General features: G+C 40.5%; 1 long non-coding RNA gene across 1 annotated transcript; it reads left to right on the top strand.

Annotated features, from left to right (window-relative positions):
• The first annotated feature begins 5084 nt into the window (after positions 1-5084).
• Positions 5085-17994, top strand: LOC119906982. The gene is made up of 4 exons (XR_005445065.1): positions 5085-5609; positions 14976-15071; positions 15242-15445; positions 15552-17994. It is a non-coding gene; the product is annotated as an uncharacterized LOC119906982 (long non-coding RNA).
• The last annotated feature ends 1954 nt before the right edge of the window (positions 17995-19948 follow it).

Raw genomic sequence — 19948 nt, forward strand, 5'->3', positions numbered from 1 at the left:
TGGCTGACCTGGTGCTGTGTTCTTCTCTGTTCTGGTGGTGTATGATGTACTGTTACCAGTCAGAGCATGTGGGTCGGATCAGGTTTGTTGAATCTTTTGCTAACCTTCTTTGATCAGCCACAAATAAAGTGGGGTGAGTGATTTTTATGCTTTAGTGAACACTAAACTCTGATCTAGTAAAGTAGAAGAACCAATGTCACAATGCAAAAATACTTCATTGTAATTAAAAGGCCTGCATATAACAATAATTATGGCTCTGTTCCAGTTAGTGTCCCAGAAAGCCAGCATGTACTTTAGTGAACCACCCTGGAGCAAGTTCACCTAAATGGAGCACAGCAATCATTTATGTTAGTAGTTATGCCTGTGCAGTTCCTGCTTTGACATGTCAACATGTCTACTGTGAAAAATGTCTATAGAGTGTCTTTTATGAGCTCATGTTTTTTTTTTTTTTTTTTTAATCTATAGGTGTGTTTGACTTCATGCGGCACTTAAACACTGACTTAACGTGATGCAAGCTGGACTTTTATTTGCAGGAGCAAGGCGGCTGCAATTTTCTGAGCCTGATGCCTGCATTGCTTTTCTCCAGCTGCACCAAGTGGGAACTACCTTTTGCCATGAGATTAGCCATTGTTCTAAGCTCACGCACTTTAAGTGTCCGACTTGAAGGCTGTCGTCAGCTCACGTTTGATCAAGTCAGTGATGGTCAGCCACTGTCATCTTAAACGCACCTATTGTGTAATTCCTGTCCACCTGCTCCAAACAAATTGGGGGCGGTATTGTGCAAGAACTGCATGATTTTCTAACTGCTGCGCCAACACTGCTCCAGATTGTGTACAGTTAGACACGTGTAATAAACCTTGTGAAGTCCTCAAAAATGTATCGCAAACTACTGTATCCATACAATCATCAGTTATAAAAGAAAAAGAAAATTTCTAACTAACATCAGGGCAAGAATACGCAAAATTTTACCAAACTGCTGAAAGCCTGAGAGCCAGTCAACATGACACTGCACTCTTCACATGTGCTGTTGGCCTTTAGTTTATGTTATTTAGTTAGCTTGTTTAGTTCAGTTTTAGCAAGACCATAGCAAGAAAAGGGCCACATCAAAACCCTATATTGACACCATTTTTATTGTTTTTCAGTAAGGTTGGTGATGTCATTAGGTGCACTAAAGAGACGTTTCTCTAAATATAATATATATAATATAAATCTAATGGGTGAGTTCTAAGTTGTCTTAAAAGTTTTAATCATAATCAATGTTATTTCTAACATAGCCTAAATAAAACAGATCTGCAATATGTCCCTCCCGCCCAGAAAATAATGGAGTTAGAAGTGCCTTTCTCCTCAATAGTGTTAAAAGTAAAACCAGCAAATGTCCAAACAATGGAGAAGCATATCGACCAACTGACCAGAAGTTGTCAGTCCGTATGTAAGTGTCATTTGGACAGACTGGCCTTTCATCTGACTATTTTGCCTGATCTAGTACAAAGATGATTCATTTCATAACAACATGTGAAACAATTCTATAAATAAATACATCCCACAATTTAGAGTCGTTGTCTGATGCGCAAACAGCTCCAATCAGCAGGTGTTCCTCACATATTGGTGATCTAGGCTTACTTAAAGCCAATGATTCAGGTTGGTTAGGGGGGTGCCGTGGATGAGGTGGAGTTTAGGAGTCTGACAGCCTGAGGAAAGAAGCTGCTCTGTAGTCTGGAGGTTTAGTAAAGCTACAAAAGCTTTATTTAAGCTTTAAGGCTGACAGGACTGCTAGCTGCACGGCTAACTGAGCTAACTAGTTAATGGCAGCAACAGTTAGCAACAGTTAGCTTTTAGTAAAGCTATTTGTCCACCTCCAAAGGTGTTCTGAGCAATGAGATCTCAATGGGTCTTCAGTGTGTCTTGATGCATTCACTAGGGGAGGATCCAAGCTGGCTGGGATTATGTATTTTATGTGTTGGAGAACCAGTTTCTCGAAGCACATCATCAGAATGGGGATGAGTGCCACAGGGTAGCAATCATTCAGACCCTAGACGCGGCAAAAGGTACAGGGACTATGCTGTCTGTCTTGAAGCAGATGTGAACCATCGACTGTGACAGTGCGATATTGAAAATTTCAGTAATAACATCAGCTAGCTGATTGGCACACATTTTTATTACATGGCCAGGGATGTATCAAATTCACTCTCAGCAGGACTCTTCTCACATCTGCTGTGCATACTGACAGTGGCCGGTCCTCTGGAGGTGGAGTAGACTTTACAGCTGACTCTGTTGAGGAAATCAAAGTGAACATAAAATGTGTTTAGCTCTTCTGATAAGGTGGTCTCACACATGATGGTTTTGTAGCCTGTGATGTTTTTGATTGCTCGCTCTAGCGGTGCTGTATGCTTCTTTGTCACATGGCCAAAACAAAGCTTTTTTGTCCCTGGATAGAGCCCTCCTCTCCATTCATCCAGGCTTTCTGGATGGGGAATGATTTTATTGTCTTTTTGATCACCATATCATCAACACATTTGGTGTATAATGTCACTGTTTATGTACAGTATATTCCTCAAGGTTCTCCAGGATCTGTGCAGTCAAAACAGTACGGAGTAAGTGGGCAGGAGAAACAGGGAAATTGGGGGTGGAGGAGGGCTTTGTAGCTGCCAGTTATCTATTTTTAATAAACTGTTCTGTACTCAAAATTTACAAAGTATAATATTATAATTATTTAATTATTTTAACTATACATGTGATTAAATGGAGATACTCAAGTAAAGTACACGTACCTCATATTTGTACTTAAGTACAGTACAGTAAATGTAATTAGTTAAATTCCACCATTGGTGTCCATAATGTTAAAATAATATATACTGTGGTCAGCAGACAGCAATGGAATACATTATGGTATGACTTACTATATACAGTAGATTTAACTGCTCTGATGTAAATGTCTGTGTGCATCCTGTGTTCACTAGTTTTTTCGGAAGTCTCCTGTTCTGTAAATTTTGTCTGCCCATGAAACCTTGTTTGGGATGCTGTATAGGCTATATTGATTTGGAGCACTGTGTATCACATAGTATTTAAGCTAATAAATAGGCTACTTGTGCCTCTTAGAGAAGAATTTTCTGAAAAAAAGCCATTCTAATGTTCTCTCCCACAATATTAATGTTGATCGATCTATTTTAAGGACACACGTGTGTGGGCATATGATGCTGTAGTGCATTTGAGAAGGCATGACCAATGCCTTCACTGACCAACAGGGTATTTAAGGTATTCACACCTCTTCCAGCACTTGTTTGATTAGCCAGTGACCTCTGCTGGCTAGTCAGGGTATTGATCAAGACTCTCTCATTAGGAACACTTGTGATGAATTGTATCATCCACAATCACTTTTCCCTTTCTATTACAGCCCAGGGGCATCATGTATAACAGACTGTGCAGCTTTCATAATGAAAGATGGTGTACTCACAGAAGTACGTATGCACAGAAGTATCCACATACGACGCAAAACGACGGTGTGGCAGAGTGTCAGTGAAGTGAGGAGGCTCACAGACTCATAATGGCTGAACTAAAGAAAACATGGTCTGACAATGTGGATGTTAAAAAAAATACAGGAAACGTTTTTCTAATACAGAAATCGAGGTGCTTGTGAGGTGTAAGTTAGAAAGTACATATTGGTTGATGCAGTTAAATTGTTCACAAACAAAAGAAGACTCAGAGAGTTTAATAGAATTAGGTCTATATTATTCTAAACAAAGACTTGAAAATGTAAACACTACACTATAAACACGAATAAGTTCAGAATACTCAAAATATTTGTGGAAACTGATTACCTCAAACTTTTTAAGTAGTGGTAATAATATTTTTGAGTAAATCTTAACATAAATATAATACATTTTTTTAAAACTTTATGTTCTGCATACTAAACTACATTGATTCACTGATGCTTATTAAAATTCCACTTATTCTTTACTCAATAAATGTAATTGTGCACAACTTATACTCTGAGGGAAATCTACTGACAAAAAGTAATTGTGTGAGACTCAAATACTAATGGGAACTCACTCAACAAAATTACTACTAACCTTAAAATTTACAAAATGCCTATTTTCAGATATTCAATTCAATTTTATTTATATAGCGCCAAATCACAACAGTTATCTCACAGCGCTTTTCATAAAAGAGCAGGTCTAGACCGTACTCTGTGATGCTATTTACAGAAGCCCAACAGTTCCCACCAAGAGCAGCACTAGGCGACAGAGGCAAGGAAAAACTTCCTTTTAAGAGGCAGAAACCTCGAGCAGAACCATGGCTCAGGGTGGGCGGCCATCTGCCTCGACCGGTTGGGGAGGGAGAGGGAGAGAGAGAGAGAGAGAGAGAGATGCCTCAACCGGTTGGGGTGTGAGAGAGAGAGAGAGAGAGAGAGAGAGAGAGTAGATAGTAGCCCTCAAAAATACAAATAAAGCTCCATTATTACAATTGAAGTTCTCTTTATTAGTATAAAAACCTTAAACATCTTCTGTCATTTCTACATTTAATAGACAGAAAAAAGGCAAATCTTGCATAACGCTGACTAGACAAAGTAATTGACCGGATCAGATAAAACCAGCAACAATTTTGATAATCAATTTGTTGTCATTCTTTTTTGCAATAATGTTGAACATTCTCTATTTCCAGATTCTTAATGAGATTTTTTTGTGTTAAGTGATAATAACTTGAATCCTGAGCTAAAGAAAATTTCCTTTTACTACTTACTTTACTGTGTTTTGTGGAAAAAGCGACTAAGCATAATTTTATTCCATGAGTAGCACTTTTACTTAAATAATATAAAAGGGAGCTTTAAATGTGGAACTGGGGTGCCCCCCCTGGCAAGGAGCATATGCATAAAATGCTATCTACTGTTTATATTATGTAACCCCCTGGTTTGAGTTAAAAGGTGAATTGCAGCATACAAGCATTCGCATATTAGGCTCTGTCACTTTAAGAGGGTAACCTCTGACCCTGAGCTGTGACAGACTGTGTTTATTTCAGGAGAGGCCTCCGATTCGTCCATGTAGATGGCAATCACGTTTCTAAACTTGTGACTGGTTAAGGGGCGGAGCAGAGAGCAGTAGACCGGTGTTGTGCCGAATGTGTGCGTTTTTTGTGGAGGCAGCAACAAGCTGCAGAAGAAAGAAAAGTCTAATTTAATTAATGTACAGAGACAGTTAGTAGCCTGGCTAGTTTATAATAAGTTTGTCACACTGCTACACAGTTTTGTGTGTTGTACTGTGTGTAGCTAATGGTCTGCAGATAGCAACAGGTTAGCACCATCGCTAACAGCAAGCTAACGTGGTGCGAACACTGTGTGTGACCGGCTGTTAACGGTATGCTTCGAGGGAGACAGTCCTGTGCCTGTTTTCACCTTCACCTTTCTGAGAGGATTGCATAACATGAGAACAGCGGGAGTCATCTGGAGGATGCTGTGAAACTGGGCTCAATGTTACTTGCGCCCAACAGGCGCCCCAGTTAGCAGCACAACAAACACTGCGGGGACGCGCCGAGTCAGCGGGCTGTCTGAAAAACTTCAGTCACCCAGAGGAAAAACCGCCGGACCGCCTTTCTCCTCACATGAGGCCTCAGCTCTGGTGAGTGAACGCTTCTTTTATCATCCTGAGTCTGCTGCTGGTCCCTGCATGGGCAAATTGTTGTGCTGGATCGGTTGAGACTAGGCAGGGATTACTGTTGTTGTCATATAGCCACTTTCATACTGCCTTATTATTCGGGATTATTAGGCCAGTTTGCTGGCACGCTGCCCTGTATGAAAGGTACGGAGCTGGGCGTGTCATTGACTTCATTGGTGTTGAGCGTACTGCTCTTTGTTTATGGCCTTGTACGCTCATTTATTCTGTGCTTGGTTGTGTCTGCTTAAATGTTGCATTCTTAATCTAGGTTTGTGACAGTGGTAATGTAACTTGTGTCAATGCACTCCTCTCGCTCTCTCTCCTGTTAAGTGCTTTGTTGACATGTTAAAAAACACAGAAGCAAGAGAGATTATTGTAGTTTTACTGGTATTTATGTCAAATCGGTTGTTAAAAAGTGGGATATTTCACACCAAACTTGGTATGTTAACAAATAATTACACAACTCTATACAGACACATATGTATATTTATATTTTAATTTAATGAAAAATATTTATGCTCCATGATGTCTGTAATATTGAGTAGGATTGTTCCTGGTAAATGTTTTGTTCCTCCCCATCACTGCACTCCTACAAATAAAAGCTGTACTTGTCTTTTTAAGGAAAAGGTTAACTTGCCTGTTTAAAGAACAATTAATTGCCTAACACATACAGATAACACACAACAGGATTTTTATGGAATGTTAACTGAACTGGTTTTAGTCTATGGACATTAGACAATTTTAAGTCTGATCATTCCTTAACTCATATTTTTATGTAGTATTCAACAAGTTTATATACTGCATAATAGCATTCCTGAAATTCAGTTATGGCTTTTGGTTTAGTGTGCCACCCCAGGATTTTCAGTGTCCCCATCTGGCCACCCCTGGGGAAATTTTCTGTGGGCACCTGGTCAAATTTTAAGACTTTTTAAGACCATTATGAATGAAATTTAAGACCTATATCACGACTTAAAAAAAAGAAAAGCACAAAGGAAATGCAGTCACAAAATTACTTGCAGAGTAAATCCGTGTCTTTTCAGTGACTTTGTAAAATATAAGCTACTGCTGATGGATAAACTCAGGGGAGCAGACAGAGAGAAGCAGGGAAAGCCGGTGTGTTTGCAGTGAGAGACCAGAGGTAAAGGTGTGTGTGAGTGAGTGCAGGGAGAAGTCGAGTCAGGCGCAAAACAGGTACATTTACAAATAATAGAAATAATGTCCATGTGGATTAAAATTTGCTTTCACAGGGCGGTATAATGTAAAAAATTAAGATGGTTTGTGTGGGGATTGGGGGTCCTCCCCCAAGAAAATTATGTTTTCCAATAAAGAAATATTCAATTCCACATAATTTTGTAACATTGGTATTACCACATGTGTGAATAAGTAGGAAAATCTAGAGCAGATTTGGAATAAACTACACCTCAAAAGCTAAACTTGCGAAATAAGTCTACTGGGGTTGAATTCTAATCATTAGATCTGGGAAAATTCATTTGGTTAGTTTTGATGCTCTCCACAGTGATTTTACATTCATTGCGCAGCACCAAGTTGTTTTGAGCCTCACCACCAAAACACATGACCTCAGAATCAGTACAGATAGGATTATTCATGTTTACCTTTTGTGTCTTAATTTACTGCTTTATACATTTGTAGAAATTAACATAAATAATAGGCAACATGAAAACCACCTCCCTTCTGTATTATTACAAACATTTCATTTGTACATCAAAATCCAAAAGAATAATCTCCTCATTAGCTTAAAAGGACTAACGTTAGTTTGCATCCCTAATTTGCTTTAACGTTACTAACCTCAGCTCCTCTGTGGTCAACACCGTCCTTTCTTTTAATTTAATTATCAAGATGTACAGTAGAGAACAGAGTAACCTGTAACCGACAACTTAATGCTGATTTTATCCTCCTCTTTCACCGTCACTTTCTGCCGCTCTCTCCCTCACATTCGCTCGCCATTTGAAGAACGAGGAGCGAGGAACGTTTTTCCCAAAGTTGAACATTTTTCAACTCTCGGCGACCGGAAAAAAAAACACTCAGCTCCGTCCTGAACAGATTGAACATCCATATTTGGGTCACACATAGCGACTTGTCAATCACAAGGTAGCTCCGCCCTAAAGCCTCCCCTGCTTTCTGGTCTATTTTACTCTAAATGGGACCATAATTTACTAAATAATCATCATGCTGTGTTGAAGAACTGAGACCATAAACTCATTAGGAAAGTGTTTACTGAGGTAATAAATCAGCTGAGAAGTAGCCACATTTTCTCACTTCTATACGATCCAATGGAGTGGCCCCAGTGCTGGCTTTTAGAGAGAATGCAGGTTTGAGGCTTCACTTTTCAAACCTGGAGGTTCCTGCTTGGTGAAGACACAAAGGTGCTTCCTGGTTTCACAAATCAGACACATTAAATATCAAATTTTCCATTGTAGTTTTGAAACGGACTAATCAAAGAATGAGATGCAGATTCAGGTTGTCCTCACACAGAGGAGCAGGTGGAGGTGGGGCTATGTCCCAAGGCGCTGCTGGAGATGCTCTCCTTCTCGTTGTTGGTGGACGGAGCCACTCCTTTCCGGGAGCGAGACAAGGAGGCCCGAGCCTTATCGCGAGTACTCCTCCGCCCGGGCGAACAGCTCGCTGAACCTGCAGGAGGAGGAAGTGATATCATCAGCCGCCGCAGTGATGTCACGTGTCAGTGTGTGTGAGTACGTACCTCATCTTGTGGACCTCGTCACAGCTGGCCTGAACGGCCAGTTCAGAAGTGCTTTCAGGAGTTTGTACATGAGTTACATTAACATTTACATTTAGCTTTTATTCAAAGCTACTTACAATTGCTATATATGTCAGAGTTGCACGCCCCTGGAGCAGCTAGGGGTAAAGTGTCCTGCTCAGGGACATACTGGTGGACGTGTCACAATGGAGACCCGGGTCTCTCACACCAAAGGCATGTGTCTTATCCACTTGTCCATCTCCACCCCCAGAGAAACAGACAAATCCATCCACAGCCACCGTTCACTTTGGCTGAAGCGGACTACACCAGGAGCGTCAGTGTCAGTGACCACATGAGGAGTGTCAGCAATGTGTGGTTCATCTTTGCACTGCAAAATACAAACAATCCAATTATGAGGATAATTATAAAAGAAAGCTAGCACTGCATGCTCATCTGTGCCCCGCTTACACTCAAAGGCATATTTTTTATATTTTCCAAGCCTGTCTTGATACAATACCAACATGCCAAAATGTTAAGTTACTGGTGGCAGTTAAGATTATTTCTGTCTATACTGACTCTACAACGCTTTCTTAATCTGACTCAACTGTAAGAGAATGAGGATAAAATTCTAACTCTAATATAAATACACACAGAATCAAAGCGCAGGTCTTGCTAGGTTTGGGAAACATTTTTTCATGAAAAGAGAAGAATGGATTTGTCCCTAATTTCTAATAATTTGGCCATGCCTATGAAGGGGATGCTAATAGCCAGCAACAACATTTTCACTGTACACATCATATTTTAGCATTGTTTTGAGATAGACTACAAAAAAACACAAACCTATCCTTTCATCTCTTTGAACCTGTCAGTTGTTGGAAGAGGTATTTGAGTTTTCCATAGTACATTTCTTTACATTACATTTACATTTCATATTACTTGTTGATTTTGACATTTCTCTGAGTACACCGAGTACTTACATCGCAGGTTTTGAAGAAGTCAGTCATCCGCTAGCAGGTTCACTGGGAGGCCACGGAGGGTCGGATGGCATCTCATGTGTACCTTTTGTTGTTCCTAGATTGACAATCAAAATAATTATTACACAAATATTTTTACAGCCCATCAAGCCATAAAGTGTAACAGTTCTACCAATGTAATTATAAAATAATATTGATAGCAATAACAAATCCATCCAGCTGCAACTACTAAGTCAAGTCAAATTTAAACAAACACAGTGTCTCAAACAATGGGTGAGAAATAGAAGCTAACTATAACCTTAAACATGACAATAGAAGAGATTTGGAAGCCTGTGTAGTAGGGCTGGACCCAAATATTCGACTATTCCTTCACTGGGTTGTTGTTCACTTTTCAATTTTGGGATGTGGAGATTTGCACAAGCACCTACAGTTCTGTCCCGCACAACGCTGCACACACACCAGCTTTCACCGCCCTTTTCAGTTTCTTTCTTGCTGTATTATGCAGCGACAGACACATACAGGCTGCTATCTGTCCGCTTTCAACTTTCATTGTCAGCTATATGTTTTACTGCCCAATAAACACAGATAGCGTTTGAACTTTCTCACCCATGATTCTGTGGTAACAACCGCAGGTGAGCTTGTGGAGAAGGCCTATAGTGCATCTCTCTGTTTGTGTCTCTGAAACTGTCAGTAGACCGTATGGCGACCGATCATGGATTGAGTTGGTCTCTTGGACGGATAGAAAAATAAAAAGTCATGATCATGATGATGAGGGAAATGGAGGATTTTCTGTCTTGGGTTATGTGTTCAGGGCAGCCCAAGAATTTAAAAATAAGCTTGTAAATGGCTTTTAAAGTGATCATGTACTGGAAAACTTACAAAAATAAATGCAAGTGACAATTGAAAGTCGATGGCTCTGTCCTCCTAGTCATCACAAGACAATATCATAATCAAATTACACTATTATAGTACAGAGGTCCCAATCTGTATTGACTGACCATTATGTAATCAACATTGTTGCTATAGAGAGCCTATGTCACTCACTTCCGCTTCCGGCTCATGGGACCTTATTTCGGAAAAAATATGTATGGTAGTCAATGGCGAGAGACAACTTATCTTTTTATTCCGTCTGAACTGTGCCCTGAATTACACACATGATGTTTGTCAATTTAATTTTGAAAGTCGCAGTTTGTCATAAAAAAAGAAGATTGAACAGCCCCGTTACTCAAAAACAAGAGCAAGATGTGCTGTCAGCAGGTGAAGTGGTAAGACAGAAGACAACAGGGAAAATATAAGCAGCGCTTAGATTTGGCTAACGTTAGCTGGCTATTTAACTACATCTGTGCCTTTTTGTATTGAAACACATTCAACTTTTCATAAAGCCGATGCGCTCTTCAGTGTCACTTTTCGTGAACAGCTCAATCACAGCCTGAATGGAGCAGGACATTAAAAAAAGTTTGATGTGCTACAGCAAACTTTTTAAATGCTGACCTCATTGTTCTGCATAAATAGTATTTAGTAGTAAAGTTTCAGATTGCAACCAACAGTACACCCTTTACATATTTATGCCTGAAAGTAAGTTACAACTATGTCAGGTAGTTATCGACTGGTCGGTGTTTGCTGGCAAGCTAACATTATCTAGGTTGAACCATCTAAAGCACAAATCACACTGTTTCACATGTTTTGCGGTAATGTTGCTAATATAAACGTCGTAGCCGATGGATTTTCGCAGGAAATCCGACCAGTCCTTCACATAGGAAACGGTAGGCCTAAACAGGCTGTTATAGGCAACTGAGAAAGTTGGTGAATGCCTCAGTTTTTAGGTGAGATTACAGCCTGGTCACATATAGGCAATAAAAATGTTACATATGTTTAAATTCCTTGTAAAAATTCCATAATTCCCCTTTGAAAGGTGTGAGGCTGACTTAACCGGTTACAGCTCAAAGTGGCGCGAAAGTCTTAAAATATGTTGAAAAGGTCTTGAAAAAGGTCTTAAAAGGTATTGAATTTGACTTTTTTTGTATATGCCCTGATGTGGTAATAGCAATGTTCCAAAATTATGTGGAATTGCATATTTCTTAATTGGAAAAGTTTCACATTTTACACCCTGCAAAAGCATGTTTTAATCCCCACGGACATTATTTTTATTATTTCTAAATGTACCTGCTTTGCGCCTGCCTTGACTTCTCCCTGCACTCACTCACACACACCTTTACCTCTGGTCTCTCACGACAAACACACCGGCTTTCCCTGCCTCTCTCTATCCCTGTCTGCTCCCCTGAGTTTCTCCATCAGCAGTAGGTTATGTTTTATAAAGTTGCAGAAAAGACACAGAACTCATAATTTTTCTGGATATTTCCACCCGTGATCCTTCTTCACGGCAGCAGGTGCGCCGCTAGGGCTGTACATAACAATTATTTTTCAAGTCGCTTAATCTAACGATTATTTTTTCGATTAATCTAACGACTAATTTTGTTTATTCTAAAGAAAGAAAAGTTGCCTATTACTCGATTAACATCCAATTTATCCAAAATAAATATCAAAAACATGTCTAATCAATAAATCTATATTTTATTCAATCATCCTGATGAAGCACATTAGAATAATGACAATAGTACCAAATCTTAAAATGAATCAAATTTCTACGTCACTGCTGTGTTGTGATAATAACAATAACAGACATTAATTAGGCTACTTTACTTAAAACTTTAAATGTTTCTGACATGGATTCATTTCAATATTGAGTAATGCAGTATGATAATAAAATGTATTTCTGCATCAGTGAACACCTGAAAAGACTCACAGTCACAGATCGTCTGTACTGTTAGTTTCAGCTGTTTTCTCGCTCATACGTGGTCGTTAAATAAACAGAAAACATGAAACGGCCGAACATTAGATGACGCGGTGTAACGTTACGTTACCATGACAGCAGCGGGACAGAAATTACGGATTAACGGATTACGTGTCCTCATGCTGATAATGTGCCGCGCTTGTGTGGCGACAGAAAGTGAACACGATTTTTCGGTGCTGCCGTCTAGACAAAATGCTCCGGGATATTTTCGTTTCACGTGTTTGTGCTGCTTCACATATTCATGGACAGCAGTTTTGCTGCAGTGAAGCTGTTTCCAGTTCAGAGAGCTCACAGAGCAGCACGTTGTTGAGTGTCTGTCTGAAATACTCCAAACTGTACACGGTTGAAGGAGCGGTCTTGTAGCTGGAGCTTGTCTGGGAGAATCCCACACCGGATGCAGCGATGCGTCGCATTACGTGCCTCGACGAATTGCCCCAGCCCTATGCGCTGCATACCAGCTTGTTAATTACGTAGCCGGTGTATGTCATTGTCCATCCCAGTGATTCATTGTTGACATCGTCCAATGCCAGAGTGTGAGTGTGTTCTCTAAATTAAATGGAGTAGAGTACAGTAAAATATGTAGTTGGATTAATTTCATGTAGCCTTGTTATTATCCAGCGCTATGGTTTGGCTTTTCCGGTTACATTGGCGAGACAGTCAGCTGATCAGTAACGTTAATTGGCAATACAAGGTAATGTTAACTTAGAGCATGGAAGCAACAGCCAGCTAAACTTTTACTGCCTGTTAGAAAAAATATGTAGTTGGATTAATTTCATTTAGTGACTCTCTCTCTCCAGCGCTCTGTATTGGCTTTGTCAGTTATGTTCGTGAGAAAATCAGCTGATCACTAACTGGCAATAAAACGGCAGCTTCCAGCATGAATGCTGAGATCAGCCAGCTAAACGTTAACTGCGCTGGTAGAAACAATTTAATTGGATTGTAATTTAATGTAGTTATTCTTCAGCGCTCTGTTATGGCTTTGCTATATGGACAGAAAGGTGCCCTTACCTTCCTGAGACAAACAGCTGATGAATATTATTGTCAATAAAACAGTAACAACATGGAAGCTCAGATCAGCAGCTAAAGTTCTGTTGAATACTGCCCTGGTGGAAAACATGTATTTATTTTACTGCTAATAGTGACGCATAACATGACCGTGTGCCAATAAAGTGACCGATAATGAATACTTTCCGAATTTGCATTAAAAAAATTTTTTTTTGGATGGTGCTTTGCTACTGTGCACACAAATGTGTAATTTGTACTTGCATGTTGCACAATGTGTGCAATGTTGCACATGTTGAAATTATGGTTGTCGGTACTACTTTGTGTTTCTGTTGTATTTTAAAAAATTTAAAAAAGACATTTTAATTAATTAAACAAAGTGAGAGGAGCCTTGATCCTCACCTGACAATGCCTTTGTAAACTTAATGTAATATGTGGTTTATAGTGGACTGTGGTGCAGAAACAGTGAGGCTTTTCCGGATATCTGTCAGTGGTCATAGGTGGTTAGTCCAGAACCCTCCCAATTTGTAAAATACTGTATTGCAGGAGCATGAGACATCATGTAGCACTTCATTATTTAATGTGGCTGTTAATAATATTCACAAAAACGTGGTTTTACTGGATAATCAAGTAAATATCATGTCTTAATATATCAATGTAAAGAAACCTGATTTCTTGACTGGCAACTCTCTGCTATCTCATAGATGACATCTTTTTTCCTGTCTCAGGCACCATAGCTGTACTACTCACTTGGATAGGGGAAGGGGGGTGCTATTCACCACTAGATGCCACTAAAACTTGTACACTGAACCTTTTAATATTAAAAAAAAAAAAAAGGCAACACGAGAACCCCCCCCCACCCCCCCATGTGCATTTTATTAAAATCAAAAAAGAAACCTCTCATTTGCTTAAAAAGATTAGTTTGAATCACTAATTTGCGCTAAGTTACTAACCTCAGCTCCTCTGGTCATCCCCATCCTTTCTTTTCCTAACAACCACTTTTTCAGACTCTGAAAATCTGAAAACTGAAATGGTTTAGGATGTAGCTGTCTGTGGGCTACAGGACAGAGCTGTAGGCTACACCAGTTTAGTCTAAGTTTGTACCTGATGTCAACATTGGACAAATAGACAGTAATAAAATACAGCTGCCAGTTACTTTATATAAATTTAGTTAATGTTGAGTTACATAGCAGCCAAAAGACGTAACCTACTGTAGCCTATAAGTTTTCCTGCTCAGCTGTGCAGTCTGAAGGGGAGGGGAGGTGTTAGCTAGTGCAAACTTTCACTTTGCCAGCAGTTGGGGGAACAACATACAGAGTTTTCTTGGTCTTGAGAAGCTAACACACCGTAACCGATACGGTGAAATTAAGTTCGCTCCAACTACTCAAGTTGTTGACACCTACGACGACGTCTGGCTGCTCTGCTACCTCACCCCCTCCATCTACATATCCAGTTTCTATCTCGGTTCAGTTCCCAGATGAGACGCTGCGGCGCGTCTGGCTGCTCAACATGATCGTAGCTTTCATCTACTCCACACAGGTTGCTGATCAGGACTCACCTCTGCAGAACCTTTAGTCTGGTTCTGCTGGTTCTGTTCAGTAAACAGGTCTCTCTGTGTTGCAGCTGCAGGAGCTGATGTGTCACATGATGATATGGAGCCTGGTGATGTTCAGGAAGGACTCTGTGCTCAACATCCTTAGTGAGACACTCTCAAAGGACACCTGTCCTCACGTCTTCCACCTGTGTCCACCTATCCTTGCGTCGTCTTTTTCTTTGTGTGTCCACAGTTTAGTCTCTAGACTAGAAGACCTCCGAGCAGTACAGCACCTGGCAGCTGTTCCTGGAGACCATCATCCCCATCCTGCAGAACCTTAAATATAAAGGTGAGTGGTGTCCAGGAAAGGGTCCTTTGTCTTCGTGTTCCTAGAACACCCGGAGGCCTTGTCCTGTCTGCTGCTGTTGCTCCGCGGAGAGAAGTACGACAGGAACACACCTGGACACTCGTCTTAGAGACTCCTGGGTCCCCGTTAACGTCTCTGTCTGTGTGTCCCAGGCCCAGTGAGGAGTTGGTGAAGATGAGTCGTCCCTGACACCCCGAGGACCAGTTCACCACCAGCATCCTGAGATACTGGGCGTCCAATCAGGAGAACACATAAAGGCCCAGCTGATCAGGAACAGCAACCAGCCCCGCAAGAGACAGAGGTGTGGACAGACTGGGACAGGTGAGGACAGACAGATGAGGCCTGACAGGAGAGAGGTGAGGACAGACTGGGACAGGTGAAGACAGACAGAGAGATGAGGACGGATTGATCGCTTCAGGTATTGATAACTGATAACTGATTGATTGTGTCTGTCTCTGCCAGTCTTCACTCAGACCCCGATCCTTCAGGCTCTGCAGCACATTCAGGCCAGCGGTGACGAGGTCCATGAGATGAGGTATGCGCTAGGGCTGCAACAATTAGTTGACGTGAAATTTCATTGTGAGTGGTGCTAGCCAGCCGGCCAGTCTAACCCACAGAGCCCTCTGGTCCCAGTTATTCAGACCACTGCAGCAGCAACAACAGAGCTACAGAGACCGAGGAAAGGCAGTGTTTCCCATATGTTCATTTATTTGTGGCGGCCCGCCACAATATCAACGCTGACCACCACAGATTGATTTTCGATTGTTTTTTGTTTTTTTAAATTGTATTTGATTGCAGAGCGCCTAGTGCATTTGTGCAGCACATCTTCTCGCTCATCTCTCTCTTTCTCACTCACCTTTCTCGCTCTCGCTCTCTCTACCTCTCCCTCATGAACACAGCTGCACAAATCTTTCCAACACAACGCTGTCAATGTTGGAGATCTTAAAAAAGTTATTAGCAAGCATGTAAGGAGCCAAGCATGTAATAAGGAGAGCTAAGTTTTTGAGGTTAGCACACTGTATATAGGTGGTAGTCAATATCGACTGCACGCGCACCCCCCCCGCCCACCACAGTTACACTGTCATTCTGTGGGAAACACTGCAATATCAACGCTGACCGCCTCATACTGATTTTCGTTTTTTAGAAAATTTTACTAGGCCTATTTAAAATCTTATTTGATTGCAGGTCAGCACCGCAGCACATTCGCGCAGCACATCCTCACTCTCTCACTCACTCACTCACTCATACACACACACACACACACAGACGGGTGACATCATTCCATTTCAAAACCCCAACGGAAAATTTGATATTTAATGTGGACAGACTGAGACAGGTGAGAACAGAAAGGTGAGGATGGAAAGGCAGGTGAGGACAGATGGACGGTCAGGCAGGTGAGGACAGACAGGTGGGGACAGATGAACAGATGAGGACGGGCAAGTGAGGACGGACTGAGACAGGTGAGGACAGACAGGTGGGGACAGATGAACAGATGAGGACGGGCAAGTGAGGACGGACTGAGACAGGTGAGGACAGACCAGACACCCCTTTTCTCTCAGCTGGACAGGTAGGCTGGAATAAAATACAGCTGCTTCTTACTTTCTATAAATTGAACTAAAAGACATTCTGTTAGCTTCCTGCTCAGCTTCCAGTCTGAAGGGGGGGAGATGTTTGTTAACCTGCTTCACTACTCCAGCCGTTTGGGAACAGACTTTTGTTGGACTGGAGCAGAGCCCTTTAAAGAGAGAGTTGTGTCAGCGGGAGTCCAAAATGCTTGATCGTCACATGGTTCATGGAGACCGCAGATAGTTCCCGGAAGTCCTTGCAATTGAAAATGAGCGAGAGAAACGACAAAACGGCGATTTTAAGCAATTTTTGGTATTTTATACAATAAATGCGTTCATTTACAATATTTGTACAGCACACTGACACGTGTATGTAGTTACATTACTATTTTTTAAAAAGGAGGAAATATATTTTTGACAATAACAGCTACAATCACCTACCATGTTGACATTTTTTGGCCAACCTTACATTGGAAAGTGTGTTCCTCTTGAAAACACGTTTAAAATTCAGATCAGATTTAGCTTTCTAATATACCTTTTAGTAATCCCATGGTACCAGGGTTAATTGATCTTAATGACTGAATGTCTTTATGACTTCAGATATTTCCTCCTGAGATTCACCGTCACTTTCTGTCACTCGGACAATCAAACACTCTGAGACCCACAGATTAAAGGAGCTACTCTGATAACAGCGCCTGTCAGGTAGACGTCCTGCAGGGTCTAAAAAAAGTCTAAAATTTCAACATTTAAGTTTTTGTCCTAGGTCTTACATAATTTTAAACGGGTATTTATTTTTCAACGTCCATGTAACGCTGCCTCTAATGCTCGTTGAAATGGCCCTGCAGCACTCAATAATGTTTTTTCCTCCTGTGGTGGTGTAGTTCTTTCTGTCGCTAGTCCAAATCAATCCAAATATAATTCGCTGTATTACAACTACAATGACTAACAGGCAGCTTCATGTTATTGCCCAAGTCTCTTTCGGATTGTACCACAGATAAAAACGAATTTATTCTTCAGCTATGGGGAGTTGCAACCTTATTGGTTCTTGGATGGAAAAACAGATCTTAAGGCTTAAAACTAGTCTCTAGCAATGTATTTGAAGCCTACTGTTGCTGCTTAATGAATGAGCGGCAGAAAGTGACGGTGAAAGTTAGCAGAGGATAAGATCAGCATTAAGTTGTCGGTTACAGGTTACTCTGTTCTCTACTGTACATCTTGATAATTAAATTAAAAGAGAGGACGGTGTTGACCACAGAGGAGCTGAGGTTAGTAACGTTAAGCAAATTAGGGATGCAAACTAACGTTAGTCCTTTTAAGCTAATGAGGAGATTATTCTTTTGGATTTTGATGTACAAATGAAATGCTTGTAATAATACAGAAGGGAGGTGGTTTTCATGTTGCCTATTATTTATGTTAATTTCTACAAATGTATAAAGCAGTAAATTAAGACACAAAAGGCAAACATGAATAATCCTATCTGTACTGATTCTGAGGTCATGTGTTTTGGTGGTGATGCTACTTGGTGCTGAGCAATGAATGTAAAATCACTGTGGAGAGCATCAAAACTAACCAAATGGATTTTCCCAGATTTAATGGTGAAAATTCAACCCCAGTAGACTTATTTAGCTTTTGGGGTGTAGTTTATTATTGTCTCCCTGTCTGCTACCCTGAGTTTATCCATTCAAGTTTTATAAAGTCGTCAAAAAGACACAGAACGCTAATCCGAATACATTGATTTACTCTGCAAGTAATTTTGTGATTGCATTTCCTTTGTGTTAGGTGATAAAGGTTTTAAATTTCATTCATAATGGTTTTAAAAAGGTTTTAAATTTGACCAGGTGAAACCTGCAGAAACCTTGATATTGTCCAATTACCTCGTTAAATGATTAACTAAACAGATGAGGCTACTGTCATGCCACAGCCTAACTGTGATTAGTCAGGATGATGCCAAGGGAAGCCAGCCGCTGTCTGGCTTCACGCCAATCAAATCGCAGCACGCGATCAACGTCATTCAGATGAAATAACGGGAGCTGTTAGCAACTTTAGCTGGTGCAGTTATGAAGGGTGGAGATTTGGAGTTTTTAGTTATAATAAATAGTTCTACTAAACTACCACTACAGCAGCAATTTTGGATTAAATCTGACGGAAGACCAACGCCAAAACTGGAGCTGCGTGTGGAGAGGGAAAAGGGGTTTCGGGCGTTCAATGAGGAAAACTATATCCGTACTGAGTGGCTAGCCGGTAGCGCCAAACTTCAACTGACTCTGATGTGGAGGACGTAAAAGCCAGTGGGAAATTCTCTAACATGGTTATTGACCACTTTGCCTCCATGGAAGACAGGAGAATGGGCTTCCTTTTCAAATAGGGTGAGTGAAATGTCACCTTCTTCTCTCTCTGAACTGAACTGAACTGCAGCTCTGTGCGATTTTTGACGTGGTTATATTGTTTGTTTTTGTTTTGCTTACCTGGATTTAGCTGCGAATGAATAGTCCGCTGAAGTAACCTTACTGTTTTTACTGTGGTTGTGTACGCATAGATAATGAGCTCCGGACAGCACCTGGCACAGGGCACTGGGCACTGGGCCAGGTTAGGTTAACTTACCCGACTTATTGTTTTTACTCTGTCGGTCTGGTATTTGGCTGTTAATGTATGCTATTTGGAGTGAGTGAGAGAGAGAGAGAGAGAGCATGTTGGTAAATGCAACTTTGGGATTGTGCATTGATACCGGATAGTGCGCATCTAAAGTGTGATTAAATTTTGTGTAAAATTATACCCTGCACTGTAATAGCACAATATATTAGATAATTGCCCTGCAAAAAAAGACATCCCCTCTCACTTGGCTTCCCCAAAAAGTTACCCCACCCCACGCCACTGGAATAAAATTATGCATCATCGCTTTTTCCACAAAACACAATAAAGTAAGTAGTGAAAGAAAATTTTATTTAAGTTATTATCACTTAACATAAAAAAATCTCATAAAGAATCTGGAAATAGAGAATGTTGCAAAAAAGAATGACAACAAACTAATTATCAAAATTGTTGCTGGTTAATTATCTGATCAAGCAGTCAATTACTTTGTCTATTCAGCTTTATGCAAGATCAGGACTACTATCTGAAAGTTGACTAATTTTGTTGAGTGAGTTTTCATTAGTATTTGAGTATAGCACTATATATATATATATATATATATATATATATAAATAAATTATTTATTTGAGTAGATTTCCCTCAGATTATAAGTTGTGCACAATTACATTTGAGTAAAGAATTAGTGGAATTTAATTTTAATAAACA

This window comes from Micropterus salmoides, unplaced genomic scaffold (genome assembly GCF_014851395.1).
Source record: "Micropterus salmoides isolate LMB-PRFRI ecotype aquatic unplaced genomic scaffold, ASM1485139v1 Ms_hic_scaffold_17, whole genome shotgun sequence".
NCBI lineage: Eukaryota > Metazoa > Chordata > Actinopteri > Centrarchiformes > Centrarchidae > Micropterus > Micropterus salmoides.